General features: G+C 43.8%; 2 protein-coding genes across 2 annotated transcripts in view; one reads left to right on the forward strand and one right to left on the reverse strand.

Moving 5' to 3' along the window:
- The window catches only part of Dock2 (dedicator of cytokinesis 2), a 558,039-nt gene that overhangs the window by 138,425 nt on the left and 397,412 nt on the right, over positions 1-22,202 (reverse strand). The window lies entirely within an intron of this gene.
- Insyn2b (inhibitory synaptic factor family member 2B) overlaps positions 10,944-22,202 on the forward strand; it is a 45,573-nt gene continuing 34,314 nt past the window's right edge. The window contains exon 1 of the mRNA XM_029483628.1: positions 10,944-11,206. The gene's annotated coding sequence lies outside the window, so the exon portion shown is untranslated. The remainder of the gene's footprint in view (positions 11,207-22,202) is intronic.

Below are 22,202 nucleotides of genomic sequence, written 5' to 3' on the forward strand. Positions count from 1 at the left end.
GAGAGAGAGAGAGAGAGAGAGAGAGAGAGAGAGAGAGAGAGAGAGAGAGAGAGAGAGAGAGGTGGTGGTGGTGGTATACAAACACAAATGGGTTGTTGCCAGTATCAGCCTCAGTGCCCTGGATAAAAGCTACAATTCTATACTCAAATAACACATTTTGGGTGTTTGTCCTTTGTTATTATGAAAATGACACACAAAAGCTATAGGAAAAATAGAAAATATATAAAGGCAGATGACAGAAAAGAGGAAAGGGGAGAGAGAAATAAAAGGGGAAGAGGGGAGAGACAGAGACAGAGAGGCAGAGAGAGAGGAAGAGAGGGAGGGAGGGAGGGAGGAAGCACGTGTGCACTTGGCTTAATCTCTAGGGAATGAGACAGCATAATATAAGGGAGAAAGGAATAATAGGCTGAGCTCTGGCTCTAGCTCTGCTGTGGATTAGCTGTGTGACCATACACAAATCACTTAACCTCTCTGAATCCTATAAGCCTATAAAACAAGGTTACTCTGTCAGCCTAGGAAGAAAATATAGGCAATACTCCATAAACCAAAAATCTGTGGCCATTGGGTTTGTTTCCCTAGTGCTGCTGTTATAAACACGATGACTAAGACCTACCTTGTTGATAAAAGGACTTCATAGGCAAGGTGCTAAGAAAGGCAGATTGACTCAATGGACCAGTCCTGGTTTCTCTGCTGATTCCACCTACTTATCCACGTACTAACAATCTTTCTTAGTATTCCTGATGAATAGGACCATAGCTCTAATATGTGTGAGTTGAGGCTGTATTCTCTGAGCCTCTGATTCCACATGTGTGAATCAGGAGGGGTTGCTCCCTGAACCCTCTGACAGTGGAGACAAGCCAATGGGAATTGTTTCTAGCAAGTCACTGATATGAAAGCCAGGAGATGAGCAGAGCACAGAGGTCATTAGCGTTAAGGCAAAAGTTCTCATGTCACACCTGCCCACTTGCAGGATACACATGGCTGTTGTTCACCACATCTCCCACCCAATGACCTGCTAAGATATGACTGCCTCCCTCAATACTCAACTGGTTTTATAGTATGACTGTATTCCTTCCTACAGCAAGACTGTGATGCACACTATTTACTGGAGAAACATACAGGCTCAGTTAAGCTCTTCTGGGGAATGATTGCCAAGAGCAATGCTGAGAGCCTGCTCTGAACAGCAAGCCCGAATCCCCAAGAAGGCAATCATTTTAACCAACTCCCCAGATGCGATCCCACGCCTGAGAAGGGCTTGTCCCAGGCACTTCTGCTCTACATCTGTGCAAGGACTCTTGGATGAAGCGAGATTGGAAAATATTGGGTTAAGAGGAGTCGGAGAGCTAGCTTTACTTGATGCAGGTATTCCTGTGTCTTCAAGGCATGTGGCGAATTCCTGAAAGACGGAAAGAAGCACTAAGTCTCCCAGGTAGCTATGTGGCCAAGACAACAAAAATCATATTGTCTTACCCTCCCAGATGCTGTGATAAGATAACCCAATCAAACCCAATAAAGGAGAAAGAGCTTATTCTGACTCACAATTAGAGGGACAGTCTATCATGGCAGGAAAATTGAGACAGTAGGAACCTGAGGTGGCCAATACAATACAGCCATATGCAGAAGGCAGAGAGCAAGGGAAGTTTGCTGCTGCTCAACTCCCTTTCTCCACTTACATACACCAGGATCCCAGCCAGGGAGTGTACCACCTACAGTGGGTATGCATGGCTTCCCACGTGTGGCGGTTTGAATACAATTGACCCCACAGACTCCTATGTTTAAGTACCTGGCCCATAGGGAGTGGCATTATTAGAAAGTATGGCCTTGTTGGAGAAAGTGTGTCACTGAGGCGGCAGATTTTGAGGCCTCATATGCTCAAACTATATCCAATGTGCTTCACAGTCTTCACTCCTGGTGCCTGCAGAAACAGATGTAGACCTTACAGCATCTCCACCATGTCTGCCTGCATGCTGCCATGTTTGCTGCCATGATAATAATGAACTAAACATCTGAAACTGTAAACCAGCCCAAATTAAATGTTTTCCTTTATAAGAGTTGCTGTGGGTAAGGTGTCTTTTCACAGCAACAGAAAACCTAAGACACCACCTCAATTAATATATTCAAGATAACTCCCACAGTCATGCCCAGAGGGCATACTCCCCACAGGCATGCCCCAGAGGATTCTCGGTTTGGTCAAGTTGACAATGAACACTAAACTATCACACACACACACACACACACAAAGGAATAAAATAAATATTATTGGCTTCTCCTCATTAGGAAATGATCTTCAATGTTCTAATGCAAAACTTTCATAATGAGGCCCGGAGAAATGGCTCAGCAGTAAAGAGGGCATCATATTCTTACAGAGGATCTTTGAGAGGGAAAGAGCATGGGGTTCTTCTTTAAGGGGAGGAACTAGAATATAAGCAGTTTAGAAGAACAAATCATATTCTGTAATGACAATTGGGAAGTGTCTATAAACTGAGCAAAAGTGTAGAACAAATGGCTCCTAGTTCACTTAAGGATTCATGGAGCTACGTAACTCATAACTCGACAATCAGGCCTGCCAGTCTCCAGCAGGGCTTCGTGCTCCCAGGCTAGGAGGAGCTCTAGGAGGTCAACAGGATGATAAGGGCCTTGCTCACACATCTCCATAAGCTCAGCCACTCAGCTCATAGGCTTTCCCGTAAGTCCAAAGGAAGAGCCAAGCCCGAGCCATAAATAAAGCCTGCAGAGACAGGAAGCAGTCGAGATGATGTGCTCTTGAGGTACCTGTCTATCACCTGCCGCCACAGCCCAGGAATCACCTTTATGACATCGGTGGAATTTTTCCACTGAGTGACAACTGTGCCCTCTTACCAAGCCCCTTTGTTACCCAGGAAGTGATGCGTGACCCTGTGATGCTATGAATGGTGACATCTGGGGCTACATTTGTCTTTCATGGATGAGTTCCAGCCAGCAAACTATTGAGCCAAGAAAAAAAAAGTGGCGAGAAGCACTTTATAAACTTAGCTCAACCTACCCAGTGTCTGGAATTCTATTAAAAATTCTCCAAGAAAGTGCTTTTCTCCCCTTTGGCATCTCTGAGATCAAAGTATGCAAATGAGTACCCACACAGCTAATGGCATGTAATTACCCATGCATAATACTATATTTGATTGTATTACATTTTATTTTCACAATCATAATAATTGCGTAACCGTTACAATAGTAGAAGCAATGTGACAAGGTGAGGCTCTGAAGGCAGTGTGCCTGGGTTCAAACTCAGCTCTCTCTCCTCCCTTATTGGGCTTATATGTCTCAAGATGTCAATGGATGCACAGAGACTCCGTCTCATAAAGTGGCATTAGGAATTAATTAACCTCTTTTTTTTACAAAGTGCTGGGTTCTAAATTCAACAGTATTGATATTGATTGCCAGTAAAGTCTGTGTTAATGATCACCAGAAAGTGTAATTGTTTGGATGTAAATGAAGGAAAATTAGGAAGGCAAACAGACGAGCAAATGAACAAAAAAGCAAGAATACTGTATGCACTAATCTTCTGGTTACCTTCTACCTATAGGGTACCATCAAACTGAACTCCAGGTTCTTTCTTGTTAGCTTGCAGATACTCCAGAGAAGAGAAATATCTTAGTTGCTTCCAGCTGCCTGCCCATTAGCAGAATCCACTAGCACTCATGAAGTCACTAGGGAGAAAAGGCGGTGAGCACTGTTTATCTGAGAGGTAGGACATTCACACAAACTAAGGCAAGTAACCTTCTGACAAGTGTAATTCCTGCACCAGGAAACAACCTATTGACCACCTACTTCACCCTTCCAACCTACTATTGACATGAAATTCTAATGATCACATCAGGTGTACATATGGTGGAGAATAAAAGGCAGACTCCAAAGAAACAGTCAGGTGGCTGCCAGCCTAGAGTATGCTTGTTGAACCTTGGTTAGGCTCAGCAGTGTGCCTGTTACTTTTTACTTTGTGATTCAGAAGAAGTAAAATTTGATGAGCATGGTTCAGTTTGTGTCCAGCCATTTATTTCCATGGAGTTAAATCAACTTCATAACTCCATGTAGCCCTTGCAAGGGGAGAGCGTTCTCCGGTCCATGAATCAGGGGACAGGAGCCAGGGCAATGCTCAGATGATGGCACGACTCTAAGAAATGGCTCTGGTTCTCAGGACCTACCTCAGTTCAACTGAAACACAAAACCATGAGTTGAACAACACCACCTCCAGAATTTCAAATTGTCTTTAAAAGCAACAGTCAGTTCCATAAGACACATGAGATTATAATGTTCTTGGGACAAAGCTGAATGTATACAGTCAACCATATCAAACCCCAGCCCCTTCCCCTATTCAAGTCAGCTCTCCTCAGGACTATGATAAATGTTTTTATTTTTCTATCTTACACACAGAGATGTAGCTGTAAACTATGCTTTAAGTTGGTTTTAATTTTTCAGAGTATTTAGGGCAATGCACACTGTTTGATTACACGATGGTGCACCCCAGGGCGGCTCCCCTAGCATCCTATGACTTCTGTGTTGTGCTGTATAAGCACTACTGCAGGACCAGGGAATTCTCTGAACATATGTGGGGGCTATTCCCAGGCTGGGAAATTCTACTCTTCACTGGGCTCAAGGTGGAGTTTTCTTTAGCATCCAAGGGAGAACACTTATGTGATATGGTTAATCATGCACCACGATAGGTAGAAATAAGACTTCCCCAGAAAGAGTACGTGGTCTCCCTGGGTAAGAAACCTATTCATACAGCTCTGGAATTAAAAAAAAAAAGAAAAGAAAAGAAAAGAAATCATTGAAACTGATTAATGCTGTCCAAAGCAAAATTGAATTTGATGTTTTAAAGCTTTCCAATGCTACTAAGGTTTGAAGTAAAGGGTAGACATATCACAAGTCTATGCTAATCCTCAGATAGCAGCTAAATGCCTTTCCTTGCTGAAAGGCAGACTTCTTTCACAGGGAGCACACATTAGCTGGGAGCCCCTTTCAGCCCTGGTAGTGATCCTTTCTAAGTCCCTCTCCTTTGAAACCGTGGTGGCTCTCTCTATTTAATGCTCTGCTTCAGCTTCCAGAATAGAGTGCTGGTACAGAGAGGGCAATCTGCTTCTACACAGTAAACCCTCCCCGATTCCCAGACGTATCTCTCAAATGCAAGCTCATCACTTTCTACACATGGCCAGAAAAGGTTCTTTATGAAGGTGGTATTGAGTCTTCTTCTACCCACAATTACTTTCCCTACTGATACCTCCCCTTGGCTTCTCCTTTTATGCATATCTGCTTCCTTTGGGACTTTACAGAGTTTTACAATCAAGGAAACACAGCGAGCCATCAATTAAGCACTCTTCAACAGACATCCAATTTCCATCCAGCCTACTATTCTCCCTGTTAGAAACCAAAGCTGGTCAGCAGAACCTCACCTATGCAAGGAGCTTTCTTTGCAGACAAAGGCAGCGTGGAAACTGCTGTCACCTCGGCCAAAGTGCTACACTAACAGTCCCAGGAATTACAGAACACTAGAGCTTAAACTTGGCACAGTAGGAGACTCTAGAAACCCTACCCTGACCAAGGTAAGAATCAGTGTTGGTATCAATAGCCCAAAGGCTGGATTTTTGCTCAAAGAAATACTTGGTGTTGACAGTTTGATTTTATGGCAATTTCACTAGTCTGTGTCACTTTCTTTGTTTCTTTCTTTCTCTCTTTCTTTTTATCCTTCTGTCATTTAGCAATTCACCTGTGGATCTGTATACACCTTGCACAATATTCTCCACAGCACGTGGGCACAGGTGAAGGACAGCACACGGGAGTCTACATGTGGGTCCCAGCAAGTAAACTCAGGTTATCGGCCATGGCAAGTGTTTTTATCACTGAGCCATCTCACCAGCCCTTCGCTGGTGCTTAGTGGCACCAGTAAGTATGGACATAAAAGTATGTCCATCTTTTGCTTCAGCCTCAGAGTGGCCTAGTGTACCTGCAATGAATGAACCCAATCTTAGATTTAGAACAGTAAATATAGAACTCATTTGCATTTTCTTTACAAAGTAGTGTTTAAGCATATGGGTTCCAAAGACTGCCACCTGCTTATGGATCTGGACGTCTTTACTAGGTATATGGCCTGGACACCTTATTACACTTCCATGCCCCAGTTGTCCTGAACTGAAAATAGAGATGACAATTGCTAATTGTCTTAGTCGGGATTTCTATTCCTGCACAAACATCATGACCAAGAAGCAAGTTAGGGAGGAAAGGGTTTATTCAGCTTACACTTCCATACTGCTGTTCATCACCAAGGAAGTCAGGACTGGAACTCAAGCAGGTCAGGAAGCAGGAGCTGATGCAGAGGCCATGGAGGGATGTTCTTTACTGGCTTGCCTCCCCTGGCTTGCTCAGCTTGCTCTCTTATAGAACCAAGACTACCAGCCCAGAGATGGTCCCACCCACAAGGGGCCTTTNCCCCTTGATCACTAATTGAGAAAATGCCTTACAGTTGGATCTCATGGAGGCATTTCCTCAACTTAAGCTCCTTTCTCTGTGATAACTCCAGCTGTGTCAAGTTGACACAAAACTGGCCAGTACAATAATATTTATGAAATTCTACAAAGGCATCTTGAATATGCTGAACATTAAATGGCTTACTGTATGCCCAATTCCTGGCACATAAAAGAGATTGAGTTGTGGTTGTTACTAAAAATCAAGTCACATTTTGAGGTTACCTGATCAGCTCAATATGATACGCACTCTGTACCAGACACTGTTCTAAAATATCTTTAAATATATGAAGTGGTTTGGATGACTAATGATTTTACAAAGACTATCTGGTTCTCACAGATGAGGGAACTGAGAGCCACACAGAAAGGTTGCCTGGTGACAGCAGCAGAGCCAAGACTCAAACCTAAGCTCTAGAGGCCATGCCTCCAAACACACTACTTTGCTTGTTACACCAACTCTCTGAGTCACCTCATGACAAGGAGATGAGGGACAGCAGCCTAGCACAACCAGAGACAGTGACACAAAGGTCCCTGTGGAGTGGCTGGCTCCTCAGCTCCACAGACATCCAGACCTGGGTCAGACACAACAGGCTCTTATCCGACAAGCACACTCAGCATTGCCTGGCTGCCAGGAGGCGAGCAGCGTGTTGTAATGGATTATCTGGGAATCCTATACTTTGAGGACTCTGTTTTTAGAATGTAAGCTGCTTATGCTCCAGCCTGGCAGAGTAGAACATCAAGGCAAGAACACCTCAGCTCCATCTTGAATTCTCACGTTGCCCAGGTAACAGTCCCGTGAGCTGCCTGCTTATGTTGGACTGTAAATATGAGAAGATAAGAAATAGAGAATCAAGGCATCTTTTCTCTCCTGTATGTCTGATCTAGTGTGACCATTTTAATTTGACAGAATTCAGCATAACATTTTTTTAAAAGATAGGTTTTACTCTGATACTTTCAAAACCAAATATTGTCTTCAATCAGATTTGCTATGGAACTTGACTTCTGTGTCACCAAACTCATGCTTGGATTTCTTGTTCTCTATTTCTCATCCCACATTTAGGGCATCATCTAGTTCTACCCGTGGACTCTTCTATGAGACACTTTGCTCTCGGGCCATTGGTGGCTTATTATACCTGAAATAAATACAATGGTAATTCCTTTTGAATATTGAAGGAAGGCTCCAGGTTATAGATCTGTCTATCCTTCTATTTCTCAACATAATCAGGCAAATTTAGAAATGAGATAAAAATCACTAAAACATTTGAGTGAATATATTAGTTATGTGGCCTTTGCGAGACAGGTAACTCAGTTTACTAAGGTCTCAGTTTTACAACCGTAAAGTAGAAGTAGGTTAAGTTAATGATATAAATTACATACAAAGGGCCTCAAAATTAATACTAACTGCTATTCCTGATACTCCTGCTGGTTATCTTTTTAAGATTTATTTTTATCTATGTGTATGTCTGCGTGAATGAATGCCATGTGTGTGCAGGTGTCATGGATATTTCTTGGGGCTAGACTCACAGGCAGTTGCTGCAAACTTCCTAATGTCGGTGCTGGGATCTAAACTCAGGTACTCTGGAGGAGTAGAAATTGCTCCTAACCACCGGGCAATCTCTCCAGGACTGTTGCTGACCATCAGTCAAGAGTTTTAAGCTACCACCAATCAAATTTAATGATACTAGTTAAGTTTTAGAGGGACATGGTTTGAAGGCAGAATCCACTGAAAATCAAGGTTAGTTTTCAGGAGAGATGCTTAAAAAACCATCCTTAAGCAATCTAAGGCTTGCTTTGGGAAATTGATTACCTACAAAGATAAAGCACCCAATGCCTGGGGCTTCTGAGAAGCAAGAAGAGCCCTGTTCACTTAGCTGGAAGCCCCCATGGAAGGGATAGCCTTGTCAATCCATGCACCCATCCAAGTCACCTAACAACCTATATGTGGTCAGTCTTGACTTTTGAGTTTCCTGAGCATAATCGCCACTAGAACTAAGGATTAAGAGATAATGTTCTTAAAGGCTCTTGATGGGTACCCAGAATGTTCTTAAACAGGGTCAACATTGTGTTTGTTATAATAATCACTAAGCACACAATCCCTCCTTGTTAAAAAACGAGAAAGTCAGATGAGAAGGATCATTGTTTAGACCTACTTTGGGTCTAGGTAGAAGACATAGTAAGATCCCACTGACAACCCCCCCCCCCAATATAGGTCAGGTGTGAACAAGTTTTGTTCATAAGCTTCTCACTTGTAGAAAACCAAAATCCTACAAATGGCCAGAAATATAGGAAATGTCAATGTGTTCCTTTGTTTGTTATATTGCAACATTTCCAGGTCTTCTTTGGAATCACATAGTATTTGAGTACCATCCTCCAAAGAGCGGATTGAACATAGACCCAAACAGCCCTCCACCGTTAGCGAGTTTCCTTGGCAATGAGTTTGTTCAACTCCCAGGGTGTTGCTGGGGAAAGACTAGGGCAGGCAAATTGTAAACAGGTTCTGGAGAGCCTCCCTGTAGTCCTAGCCATACATCAGACTGATAAATAAGACTCCAGCAGAGTGGAATTTCAACCAAACAATTTTGTGTACAAAGAGAAAGGTTAACCCTCCTCCTGGGACAGGGAGAATGGAATTGCTTGCATCAGGAGCTGCAGAGCTCTATAAACTCCAAGAGCACATCCCTGCTCTCCTAGCTCACTAATGAAACTGAAAGTATAGTTGTCCTTTAAATGTTTGCGCCTGGAGTTATGACCTGTTTCAAATGACAGGGAACTGGAGACAACATTTTAATGGTTATGAATGCATTTAGAAAGAAGTCTGGGTGTCTAATGAGAGTGAAGAAGGCACTGCAATTGAGGAACAATTTACTACCGAGAAATCAATTTGAAAATTCTATACAAGATTATCACCCATTAAATTGTCTTTCTTCAAAACTGCGGGCCCTAAAATGGTACTTCTGGACAAAGAATTTTACAAACAATAAATGCTAATTAAGTAATCTATTCAAATGGTTGATTGAAAGAATAAAGCAGTATCCCCTGGGGGCAAAACCCCTTCAGCTGTTTCTACTTCAGGCCCTCTTTTCTTAAGAACCTGGTGGGTATCAGGCAACAGGCTGGAACACTCTAATATTCTACCATTTTTCTACTTCATGGATACAATGTAGTTTGAATGGAAGAAGACACATGTGCATGCTACCTGTACATATGCACATAAGCTAACATCCTACCACACACAATGCATTCTATATAGGCCCATACATTCTAACACATTCTATCATCCATATATTCTAACACACATTTGTACATTTTAATACATTCTAGCATACCCATTTTAACACACTCTAGTATACACATTCTAATACATTCTAGCACACACATTCTTGCACATTCTATCATACACATATATACACATACATCCTAGCACATAAACTTTTTAACAGATGCTTGTACACACACACAGTATACACACACACACACACACACACACATATTCTACCACACACTGTAACACTTAAACATTCTGTTTAGATGGAACAAGTGTCAGTGGGAGGAGCTCTTTGCTGCAATAATTAATGCAGAGGAGAATGCTGGTGAATCCAGGAGACCCTAAGAGAACACACACATGAACACAGACACAACCCTAATACTAAGGAGTGTGTGTGTGTGTGTGTGTGTGTGTGTGTGTGTGTGTGGCTAAAGTTATCTAACACTCTTGCTCTGCAAAGTAGAGCCACAATCTTAAATGCCAAAAAGATAATAAGAAAGTGTTTATACATCAGAACCACACTTTCTCCAAGGAAGCCAGTACATTTTCTAGTTAAATATAAGGAAGAACCAGGTTAGACAATGACTAAAACACAGAAGGTAAGACGTCAGGAGAGAAGAAGAGCTTAATTACTTTCCATTCTCATAGCCTGGGTTCCTTGTGTCATCAGGTCTTTCAGCAGGTGCTAGGTCCTAGAAGAGCAAGAGACTCTGGTGACTCTGAAGCCTGGAATGCAGTCAAACCTGAACCCTGCTCCAAACTCAGAGATGGGGACATGGTTACAATCACTCTACAGAAGACAGTTCCCATCCAGAAAGCATCATGGGAATGAGAATAGGAACACCACTCACAGTCCCACGGGGCATCAGTAGTGAAGAATCTCCCAGCGTGGGGGTGGGGGGTAGAATAGAGTCCCCCGTTTGATTTTCTTTCCTGGTCTCTAGGCCTCCAAGGAATCTGTTGTTATGAGCTGGTGACCTAGTACCCCTCCTCTGCCTTTTATTGGTTTCACAGTGAGACAAAGGGTTTGAAGTCAATTTGCACCATTTGTGTGGTACAGACTTCTGGGATAATTATAGGCTCCTTTAATATTGTGCCCTTTTATATGAACACAGACAAAAATGATCTGAATGCGAACATTACTTTAGTATCATGTGACATTAAACCTGAAGGGCATTATGTCCTCATAAAGGATAATGACTGCTTGAGTTCCACCTCACATTGTCTCAGAGGGATGCTCACCGGCAGCTAATAAACAGACCTGGAAAAATGTCACTGGCTACATTCCCCATCCCAACTCTGGAACAAAGACAGCGATCTGATGTACAGCTCAGCAGAGTAGGAGCATCTGTTGGTGCCGCTGAAATGTGTGCCCCACACGTAGAAGGGGAAGGAAAGAGAGGGATTTCTCATTAACAGCTTGTATAAGACCTGGATGTGCATGGTAAGCAGCAGTCTTAATGTGGATCTGAGGGGCATGCAGTTCTAATAATAGTAACAACAACAACAACAACAACAACAACAATGGTTTTCTAATCCCTTTTTCTAAGCATAGTACATATCTGATCCATTAAATAAATTAATGGGCTAGGGTCTACTAATAATAAAGTAAAGTAAAAAGATCAACAAAACATGCTAAGTCTCTGAGATTAACAGCCAGAGTAGCAGCTGCCCTTAGCTGGGCCGATGAGCATCTACAGATGTGGAAATGGATTTCCTGGGTGACCTGTGAAACCTCAGGGTTTTACTTGTCATTATGTCCAGGTGATTCATACCTCAAATATATGCAGGGTCTAGAAATTGGTCCTTATTAGAATAGTCTCTTTGGAGCAAATGATTAACCTAGTCTAGATGATAAAATATCACGGTGAACTAGACACAGTTTGGTCCAAAGTGATAGGAACTGGTTGCCTGACCAGAAACAAGAAGCCGTCTACCATAGGTCCCTGGAAAATGACCTTAGGTCAGGTGCCTTGGGGATCCCACTAGAAATTGCCAGCCTGACTTCCTCAGCCTCATGGCTAAAGTGTAATGGATCATTCTGGGGACTTGGATTCCATCCCTCCACCTGGGTCACCTGGGTGAGCATGGCTTACTGTCTTCATTCATTGCTAAACATTTACATGGTGACCTCAGGGAAGCTCCCTCTGTACAGAAGCAAATGGGGGCGAAAACGCATCAGTGATGTTTTATGAATCAGGCCTGGGAAAAGGCAAGCATGTCTCCCACCACAGGCAGTGCAATCTATCAGCTAGTCTTTCCTTAAAAAAGTTAAACGTAAGCAATAAATCAACAGGGAGGGGTGGTAGGTCCTCTGCCATCAAACTGTCTTGGGATGCAATTTTAAATGACTTTATCGTGACCTTGCCTACTTGTAATTTCAATGCTTGAAAAAAATTTTTCCCTACACACTCCCTGAGACAACCTGCTTGGAAAAAATATCCTGCTTCTTTTAGATGGCCACGCGAAGAGATTATGTGTCTGTCGGGTGACTCTCCTCCCTTGTAAATGGGTAGGCTCAGGATGTGCATTTGGGGATTCTGGTCATAAAGAGCTGTGAAAGCCATCTGGGCCAGGACTATGTATTCTGAGAACATATGTCTCGGTTAACACCAGGCCCCAGACATGGATAAGCCTGGTGGCTTTGGTGCCATTAAGAGAAATACCGTGTGTTGCCAGGACTGTTCCATGCCGAACCTCTTCCAAGTGCCAGGAGAAAGGCACCCTGGTGACTTGCAGAGTCAATTAAGCAGCAATGCTGGTGGCAGATGCTGCGTGACATTTTGTGGTGCAGACTGTATGAGTGGCAGCTGTGTGGCCGAGAGAATTAGGACCAAGAAAAGCGAGCATCCCTGTGGGTTCTGCTGTGGCTTTCACACTCACACCGATTTCTGGGAGCTGGATGGCGTTTACCTTTGCACACTATGACTCAAGGTGACACTGGGCTGTGAGTGGAGACAAAGTTCTTATTTGTATTGAGAACTGAGGTGTAGACAGAGAGTAAAGGGATGTTGTAGGCCTGGGAAGCAGACCTGAGTTCGAATCTCTGTCCTGCTTCTTAGGATACTCAAATGTTGGTCATGTGACTGAACCTCAGATGCTTCAACCACACAATGGGGCTAACAGTTCCCGCCAGAGGAATGGTTGAGAATGACCATGATGACAGTATCCCTTGCTTATCACCTGACTGAAGGTCCACAACAACCCTTAGAACTCCTTCCTTCAGAAGAAAAACTCTTGGAGGTTTATACTTGCTTCGTTTGCGCCATTACAGATCAAATAGCATCTTTCTAACCTTCCTGAGATGCTACGTACATACCCCACTGGTTTTATTTCCTTAATCTCTAACCTAGTGTGTTTTAACCGAGGAAAATGGCTTGTCCTGCCCAGTGTGACAGTCACTAGCAGCAGTTGGCCATTAGCATGTGAAAGGTGGCTCCTCTGACTAGAAACTGGATTTTTAAAAATTGTACTGCATTTTAACCAAGTTAAATCTAAACAGCTTCATGGGATAGACAGCTTCTACACGAGATAAGCATGTCAAGTCTGAACAAAGACGAGGGAAGAAAGTGGGTTCAGCCAGTGGGATGCGGTACAAGGGATTAAATAATTCACAGACTCTCACCATCCGGCCAGACACATTCTTTTAGGTGGACTGACTGATGAGTGCTTGCTCACATCCGCTGCAGGATCTCTCTGCCCACAACGACCTTCTGTGACCTTGAACATGTTCCCACAGTTTCTGAGCCTGAGTCCTCATCTGTCAAGTGGGGAGAATGCCCCAGATCTCATTTTAAAGTTTAATGCAACAAGAGATGCCCAATGCATTGGCACTGATAACATCAGCAGAGACCATCCAAGAGAACCGGACTAGCTTGCATTGCACTTAGTTTGTGGTACTGGTAGTGGTACCAACCATTTATTATGTTGCTTGTACTTTTGAACTGGCAGACTTACCATCTAGGATATTACGCTTTAAGAAATGTCCTCTCTCATCCCAACAGTTAGAGTTTGATTTGGGATTGCCTTCTTATCCATTCTCACCCTAGTCCACTTCATAGCTTAGGGACTGTATTCAAAGCTCCAACTGGTTGAGTTGGGCTCAGTTTCAAAATTTGAATTATATTCAGAGAGCATGTATGAGTCTGTCTGTCCATCTACGTGTGTGTTTATGTGAGTTCTGAATTTTATATTTGCAAATAGCACAAATCACATGCTTCTGTGCTTTATTGATTTGCCTCAGCTGTTAAAATGCCCTAATAAATCTAGTTGCTACCCAAGGACCAGCTATAAAAATAAAGCCTAGCTTAAATTAAAGGTGAAGCTATTAACATTTGTCCTGCAGCCTGTAAGACTCTAATGAGTTCCTTTCTGGCATTCATGAACTTGAACCTGAAATGGGGCTGCAAAACCCAGTGGGGTTTCCCTTGTCCTGTCGTTCACTGAAAGCTCTACCTGGGAATGGCTTGATCTAAATTGCTCCATCCCAGCTTGTAGATGAGGTCAGAGCAAGAGACGGAGAAAAATAACCCTTCAATATAGACTAGGACTATTTTGTGCAATGCAAAAGAATGTGGATTAGTGATGGTCAGCTTTGTGGCTCCACGGGAAGGCTGCATTGTTGACTCGGTTGGCATTCGGGGTTATTCTTTGATGTGAGAGGTGGAAGCATGCTGTCCTGTGTACTATGGGAAGCCCAGGATATTGTTGGTGTTCACCTAGGCGTGTCAGTGAAATACCCATTCCTGGTAATAATGACCCAAAATGTCTCCAGCCATTTTGCAAAACAGCTCAGTATGGCTGCTGAGAGGCCCCTTAGGTGAGAAGCATGGCTCTAACAGCTAGTGACTCTTGGTTCAATTTTCACTTTGCCACTTTCCAGCAGTGTGACCTTGAACAAGGATTTGACCCCACCAAGCCTTAATTTCCTCCTGTGTAAAATAGAGACAACTGCACTTTTCAAGCAGAGGGTTTCTGTGAGAATTAAATTACATAATGAGAAGAAGGCACTTACCACAATGCCTGGCAACTAGTTAGTCTCCACTAAACGGTAGTTACTGTTATCATTAACTGCTTGGACTTCCTAAACTGTTCCAATCACACAAGCTACAAACTCTGGCTGCTTCTCTGCAGGAACCCAATTATTAGGCACTTAATCCCAACAGAGTAAACAGAGAAGAAGTGGCCAGGGAATCTTTCCCGAGCATCCTTCCTGAGAGACATTGCTCCTCCTGCCTCCAAGCGAGCAGAACGTCTCCTAGGATTGGGCTCCTATGCACCTTGATGTAATGTGCCTCTGCATTCCCAAGAATTGGCCTGGCCAAATGTGAAACCAGATCCTTTGCAACAAGGGAAAAAAGAACAAAGAAAAAGTAAATATCAAAACAAACCAAGAGTCACAGGTGCCAGAAACACTTGCACAGCCGTCATGCCTGGGTCTCAGATTTGTTCCTAGCTGTGTCCTTTGCTCCATTTCACTGGTAACTTCTCAATCCTTACATGTTGTGTGTGCACCTTTCCATTGGCGGGACTTTACAGGTTATAGCTTGGTTAGAACGGGGACTGCTCTGCTCATTGCTCACTTCTTATTCAGCAGGGCAGTGCCTGCCTCTGAAAAGGATTCAGGATGCATTCCCTGATGGTCTCACTTCCCTCTGCATAGAGATAGTTTGTTCAGCACCCTGAACACATTTCCAGCAGTAGGTGAGAGCTGCCCAGCAAACTTAAAGTCGGGAATGCTTCTCAATTGTTTCTGACAGCAAAAGCAAGCTAGCCAGGAGTGGCCTGGCCTTGTTAGTGTCCCTGACTCAAAAACTTGCTTAGGCACACGCCCTCTGATAAATTAATACGACTCTTTGAATGGCTGTTTAGATGTTCCTTTGCCAGTGTGTGATAACTTGCTGCCTGTTTTAATTTGCCCCAAAGTCTTCTCATTTTATTTAAGTCCCCAAAGCACAGAGGAGCCAATCACAGCTATGTTAATTACTTTTGTGTTACTGTGATAACCAAGTACCTGCTAAAAGCAACTGAAGGGAGAAAGTACTCATTTGGGCTCACGTTTTCAGAGGAGTCAGTCAACAGCCATTTGGCGCTTCGATCTTGGCACCAGGAGCCTGTGGCTGGGGATAATTTTTCCTATGGTGTGGGACCAGGAAGGAGACAGCAAGATAGGAAGCAGGCAGAGATGATATACTTCCAAAGACAACATCTCCAGTGACCTACTTCTTTCAGCTTGGCCCTTTCTCCTAAGTTTCTAGAACTTTAAAAAAAAATGCCACCACCCAGGTACTAAGCATTCAAAATTATGAACCTACTCATGTTGGGGATAAAACGTTGCATATTCAAATAAAAGCAACAGCTGGCATGAGCGCTGAATGGTTTGAAATTCCTGAATGCATATTCTGGCATTGTGCTGGCTACCATCAAGGGACACTACTATGGTGCCTACCTGCTACACTCAATTTCAGGTTGCTTGTGGATATCTCACAAGCTTATACTCAGGGCCTGATAAGTAAATGCTATTGCTCCAGAAGGCTAGAGCAAGCCATTGCCTTCAGCCCACCACAGCCTGCAGGCCCTCATCTTTGTTAAAAGCCCCAGGCTCTTCATATCTAGGACCCTAGGTTTAAGCCAGTTCTTTGCAGAAAGGAAAATCCAGAGGTTACAAAGGGCAGCTTTCAGTTTGGTTCAGGTTGCCCCCCACCCCAGATGATGTAAAAACTAAAACAGTTACCAACGTTTAAAGGCTAGTATAAGCCACACTAAGTTCTAGCTTCTTTCAAAGAATTGTTGGCTATGATGATATTGGACTTAGATTTCAATCAATCACATGGCTGAAGTTCCTGCTCTCATTCTGAGCGTTTCTGTGTTCAGAGATCTTACTAAATACACTATAGAAAAACATGTATGCCTATCTTGCATGATCTCATCTCATTTTGACCTACAACCCAGTGAGAAGATTTCAGTTGGTATTTTAACATGGCAAATGAGTAACTGAGGCCTGGGGAAGTTCAATGGCTTGTCAACATCACACATCCAGAAAATGGTAGAGTTGGGATTCAAACTTGGGTCTACCTGGTCCCAGAGGCCATTTTCCTCCCTGAATTGCCTCTGTTGGGAAGCAACTCTAAAGCTCCGTGGCCCTCTGCCTGGACCCTCCCACACAGAGGTACTTCCTATTTAGAGTGACGTGGGGGGTTAATACACCTGAAAACCAGTCTGCATAGCACGGCTAACTGAAATTCTGATGTGGTCAATCTGGCTTATGTTCAGTGAGTGGAGACCACTCCCAGTATCTAGCCCAGTGTCACTTTCTATTTAGATAAAGGGACTCTTCTCAGTTGATGGAGGAACCTTCACTAGACAGAGACAGTGAGTGGAATATCTTCCTGCAAATGAGAAAGTAGAGGTTGAGGGGCTCCTGAGCTCTCCTGTGACTTGGCTACCACTTTCCCACCTGTCCTATAGGTTAGGGGGAAGAATGCTCACTTAGGTCGCTATCACAGCAACCAAAGAAAAGAACTGAAGATACACGCCACCAAACATACCAGGAAGGCTTCCCTTGCCTCCAATCCTACAAACTCTCCAGAGGACATTGGGCCAGAGACCCTCTTTCCTTAGGTCTGCACCCAGACTGCCCTTTCAGCCCTTTCAGTGGGTCTTCCTTTGAGGCCTGTATACATACGTACATACATGAATGCATACATATGTATATATACATGTACATGCACATATGTACATAATATACATTTATGATATATATCATATGTGTACACACACACACACCTGAAGGCCTTTGCACTTATTGTTACCTGAAATGATTTCCCTCCTCCCTGCTCCTTATAAGCATACTAACTCCTATCTACTTGCCTTGCTCACCAGGTTCCTTTTATGGAAATGTCTCCCCCAGCCTCTTATACTCACATACCACCATGAGGTATCATAAAGACTTGCTAGGTCCATGAATTCTCTTAGCACTTCCAACTCTGTATTAATCCAGGCCTTTATAGGCAATGGAGGGTTGCCTGAGCTCGATGCTAAAGGCCTAGACCAGATTCATTACCTACAGACCTAGGTTGCCCAGAAAGGATTTCCAGAGTGATTTTAAGAGCAAAGGGAGTGGCCTCTCCTATATTAAACAGACACAGCATCACGTCTGAAACCAGGTTTCTAGATGGCCTCCTGGAAACTTGAGCACAAAGTGATGGAAATATAGAACTTTCTACTTGTCTCAAGCCAAGTTAAGACTTCCCCTTTCAGAGGGCCACAGGAGTGGCCTGCCTTGAGTAACTGGTAGTCTCTTGCTACATAATCACACAGTCAGAAGACCATGTGTTGTGGACTACACGACCCTGCTTTAAACCCTGCTGTGCCGCTTGCTACGGTAGGAGCTTGGCAGAGTCTCCACCTCTTTGAGAATGGGTAACTGTGGTTGTGAGGATGTAGGCAGCACTCATAGCCATCAATGAAAACATGCTCAGTGATGCTGACTACTCCTGGGCTGTCTCCAGGAAGCCCTTCTTTGGAATAGCAGTTAGAGTGATAGCCAGGGCATCCATCGGGGTTATGCTAGCCTACAGTTTCTGGTCCTTTCATAGTTGTGGGTGGTGTTTCTCACATTATCACAATCATTGAAGATTCAGATGTCCAGATTCTGACCCATGGTTCCTCTGTCTTTGAAATATGAGCCACATGGGCATTCTGGTACCTTCCCCAATGCAGTGTACACCCGAAGTGACATGGTGCACATCACTCGTATTCCAAGTCCTAGAACAAGAAACTGCCTCAAACCTCCTTGCAGAAGAGCATGCCTTCCACCCCAACAGATGGAAGCAAATGTGGCAGCCACATCATATTTCAATAATCAAGAGGGTCTGGCCCCACAGAGTCCACAGAGCACGTGGCACAACCTGCTAAGAAGGTTGCTTCCCCCAGGCCATGAATATCAAAGTCATTTCCTGATTCTATATCTGCCTCTCCAGCATCACCATGAACAACTAAGCCATTTCTAACCTTACTCCCATTTTGTTTTACTTGTTTGTCTGGGGAGGAAGGCAGCATATACCACAGCACACATGTGTAGAGTTAGTACTCTCCCTTCCCTTTGTGAGTCCCAGGGATTGAACTCAAGTCACAGGGTTTGGCAGCAAGCCCCTTTACCCTCTGAGCCATTTAACTAGCCTGCCCAAAATATTTTTCTAAACGTATTCAGTTCTTATCATCTTCACTATTCAGCTCACCAACCTGCCACCGTTTCTCACCTGGATGATAGTGACAGATGCATTGCTGCTCATCCTTTTTACCTTTGCCCATCTGGTTCATTTTTCTCAGCATAACCAGAAAGATCATTTTACAGGGCAAATATAACACCCTTTCATCCTACATGTCTCCCCCTACTAACACTACTTAAAACTCTTGATGTCATCCTTTTGTCTTGCTTGCTTTCTTATTGATTGATTGATTGATTGATTGATTGTATCGTCCATGTCCTTTGGGACAGACATTACTGTTCCCACAAAACTCCTCTGAACTCTGCTCTAACCTCCCTCACCTTCTACTAACTGCTACAGAGACCAAAAGCCTCTCCTGTCTGCAGCAGTGTTCCCAGGGTTTATCTGTCGGGAGCATCCTCTTCTCTCATCAAGCAATGCCCACTCTCCTCCTGTGAGCATCTGTCACTCATGTTCCCAGTGTAAGTCATGCTCACTGTTGTTTTCTCACGGGACTCCATTTTCTTTGTCGCAACACTTACACAGTCAGATACTGGGCAGGACCATGACTATGTGGCATATTGGAAGCATTCCAAGAAGGGAGGCAGTACTAGACAAATGGCTAATCTACTATTGGCTGGCTTTTGTTTGCTGCTTTATTGCAATTCAATTCCAGATCACGTTCTGTCTGAAATTCAGTAATAAGAGGAAATATATCTATTTTTTACTCTCAGAATCCTCTTTGGTTAACACTTCCTGACCCTCTCACCCTCACCCAGCTGCCTCAATGCTTTGAGACATAGTATGTATCAACCTTTACATAGTGAGTCAAAATGGTTTATTCTACAGTTCACTCATCAAAAGCATGGAATCGTGCTAATCAGTTTCCATTTGGCAGAGGTGGATCAGGCAGATAATAATCTTAACATGACGACTACCAAGGGCCAAAAGACTTGAGATGGAAGCCTGCTTCCTCCATGTACCTTAGGTTTCAGAAGCTAGGAGGAGTTTCAGAAGACCCCATTAACTTAGAATCCTTCATGCCAGGCCTCCCACCAGCCAGGTTTCTCCGGACATTTGTCATTTCCCTTAGTCCCACCCAAACCACCAAGTTCACATGGAAGGATGCTCTCTGCATCTACGTGGAAAGCATCCCTCTGGACTTGCTTCATCCTTCTCAGTTAACCACTCAAACTTGTCACCTTTCTTCAGTCTCAGCCAAGCTTTGCCCTCCATCAGGCAGGATGGGGAGAGGCTACGTGTAAGCTCTGGGACCCAGCAGAGGACATGCACAGCACCGTGACCTCTGACCTCTCCCAGACCAGCCTCTCACTACCCTGTCTTTTACTGTACCCCCAGCCTCCCATGAACTGAAAGGTGTTTCAGATGCCCAGTACAGTATTTGGCACATAATGACAAAATGGGAGATGAGCTAAAAAAAAATGTAAAAACGATAGCAAGGAGGAAGAAAGGGAAAAACAAAGTTGTGGGTTTAATATTGGGGCCCATGTTAGAAAAAAAAGTGAAAATCTCATGATCTTAGTGAAGGGAGACTACAAACGCAAAAAAGCATTACTAGTTAGTACAAGCTCAGAGCACAGGCTTGCTAGCATTAATTAGGACTCCAAGAATCTATTTTCCTAGTCTGAAATATTCAAGGCAAAGAAAGTGTTAAAAAAATACAACCAACCAACCAACCAACCACCAACAACAAAAACACTTTTGAATATATAAAGGCAGATAGACTGACAGACACTGCTGTCTGAACACTGGATATACACATTCACCAGGCATCCTTTGTGTACCCCTAAGGGATAGGAAAGGGACACTGTGAGCCTCACCTCTGACAGCAATAATCATCCTCCAACAAAATGTGCAATGCGGACAGCTCTGTTTCCAGGACACTAATATCAAACAAAGCAATGCAGCATCAAGGGGCTTCCTGGGGCTGCTCCAAAGCTCTCCCCAAGCAGCTCTGCACAGCCCTGACAAAAATTCATATTCTCTAAGACTGATCTTTTGACCTTGTCGTGCTCAGATCCACTTGAGGACAGCGAGGGGAGATGCTGAGGCTTGTTTCCGACTTGCAGTCATCTCTCTGCTCTATCTGCTTTGATGCTGATGGAGTTGGGAATTCTAAGTCACCGGTGAGCAGGCTGGCTATGGTTATGGGATTGTCACGGGTCTCCCCGCAACCCCATCCCTGTCAAGTGAAAGAGATGACTCCCTTAGGATCCAACACTCTGGCTCTGCAGAAGTAGCCACACTGTTGCTTTGAGGAAAGAGTAAGCTGTGGCTCAGTTGGCTTCAATGTCACCGTCACCATCATACCAATGCTTCTGAGATGTCACTAAATACCTAGCAGCGTGCCTCCTCTTCTAAACCACAAACCAGCCTCTTGGGATAAAGGCCTTTTCACTTGTCACCATGAATTCCATGTTGTAGTAAACTGAGGCTTGGAGAACACACAGGATTTACTTAGATAAGGTTTGAACCCAGACCTACCATACCTAGCTCTAAGATTCCTGGTGCTTTTGTTGAAATGGCCATTATAACACTGATGCTTCTCCCCTCACCCTCATGGCTGTTCATCCCTGTTTCGAATTGGAGAGCCAAAGCCTGCCATCCAGAACCATGGCTACCTGCTTGATGGGTAAAGTTTTATGGAAACATTCTGTGTTCATTCACTGACACTTTGTCCTTGACTTTCATGCTACCATGGCAGTTTAGACAGAGAACACAGGGCCTACAAAACTACAAATGTTGACTATCTCAACTCCTGCAGAAATAGCTTGTTGACTCCTAATGGAGTAAATAAGACAAATTCCATGCTGAAAGTTTAGTTTTCATTGTCTCATTTAGCTTAAAGTGTTTGTGTGTTTGTGCCTTGTGTTTGAACTCCTTTCAATCCCATTTTACAAAGCAGAAAGCTGATACTTGAAAATTTGTAATAGCTTGGCCAAGGCCACACACCTAGTAAATGACAGCTAGAGGTTAAACTAGCCCCCCAAACCTGCTCCTAAGCACATGGCATTTCTATCTGCCATGGGCATGGCAGCACATAGGCACTGGAACATAATACTGAGTCAGGAATAGCTCTGCCCATGAGGAGGCCTGTGAGGGAGGTGATGCCAGACCAGTTAGTATGTGCCTGGGTACAGCAGAGCTAGGGTAGGATTGTGGGAGCCCTGAGGTCACACTTGTCCAGGACATTTTAAATAGTAGCAGACC

The sequence above is a fragment of the Mus caroli genome, chromosome 11, assembly GCF_900094665.2.
Source record: "Mus caroli chromosome 11, CAROLI_EIJ_v1.1, whole genome shotgun sequence".
Taxonomy (NCBI): domain Eukaryota; kingdom Metazoa; phylum Chordata; class Mammalia; order Rodentia; family Muridae; genus Mus; species Mus caroli.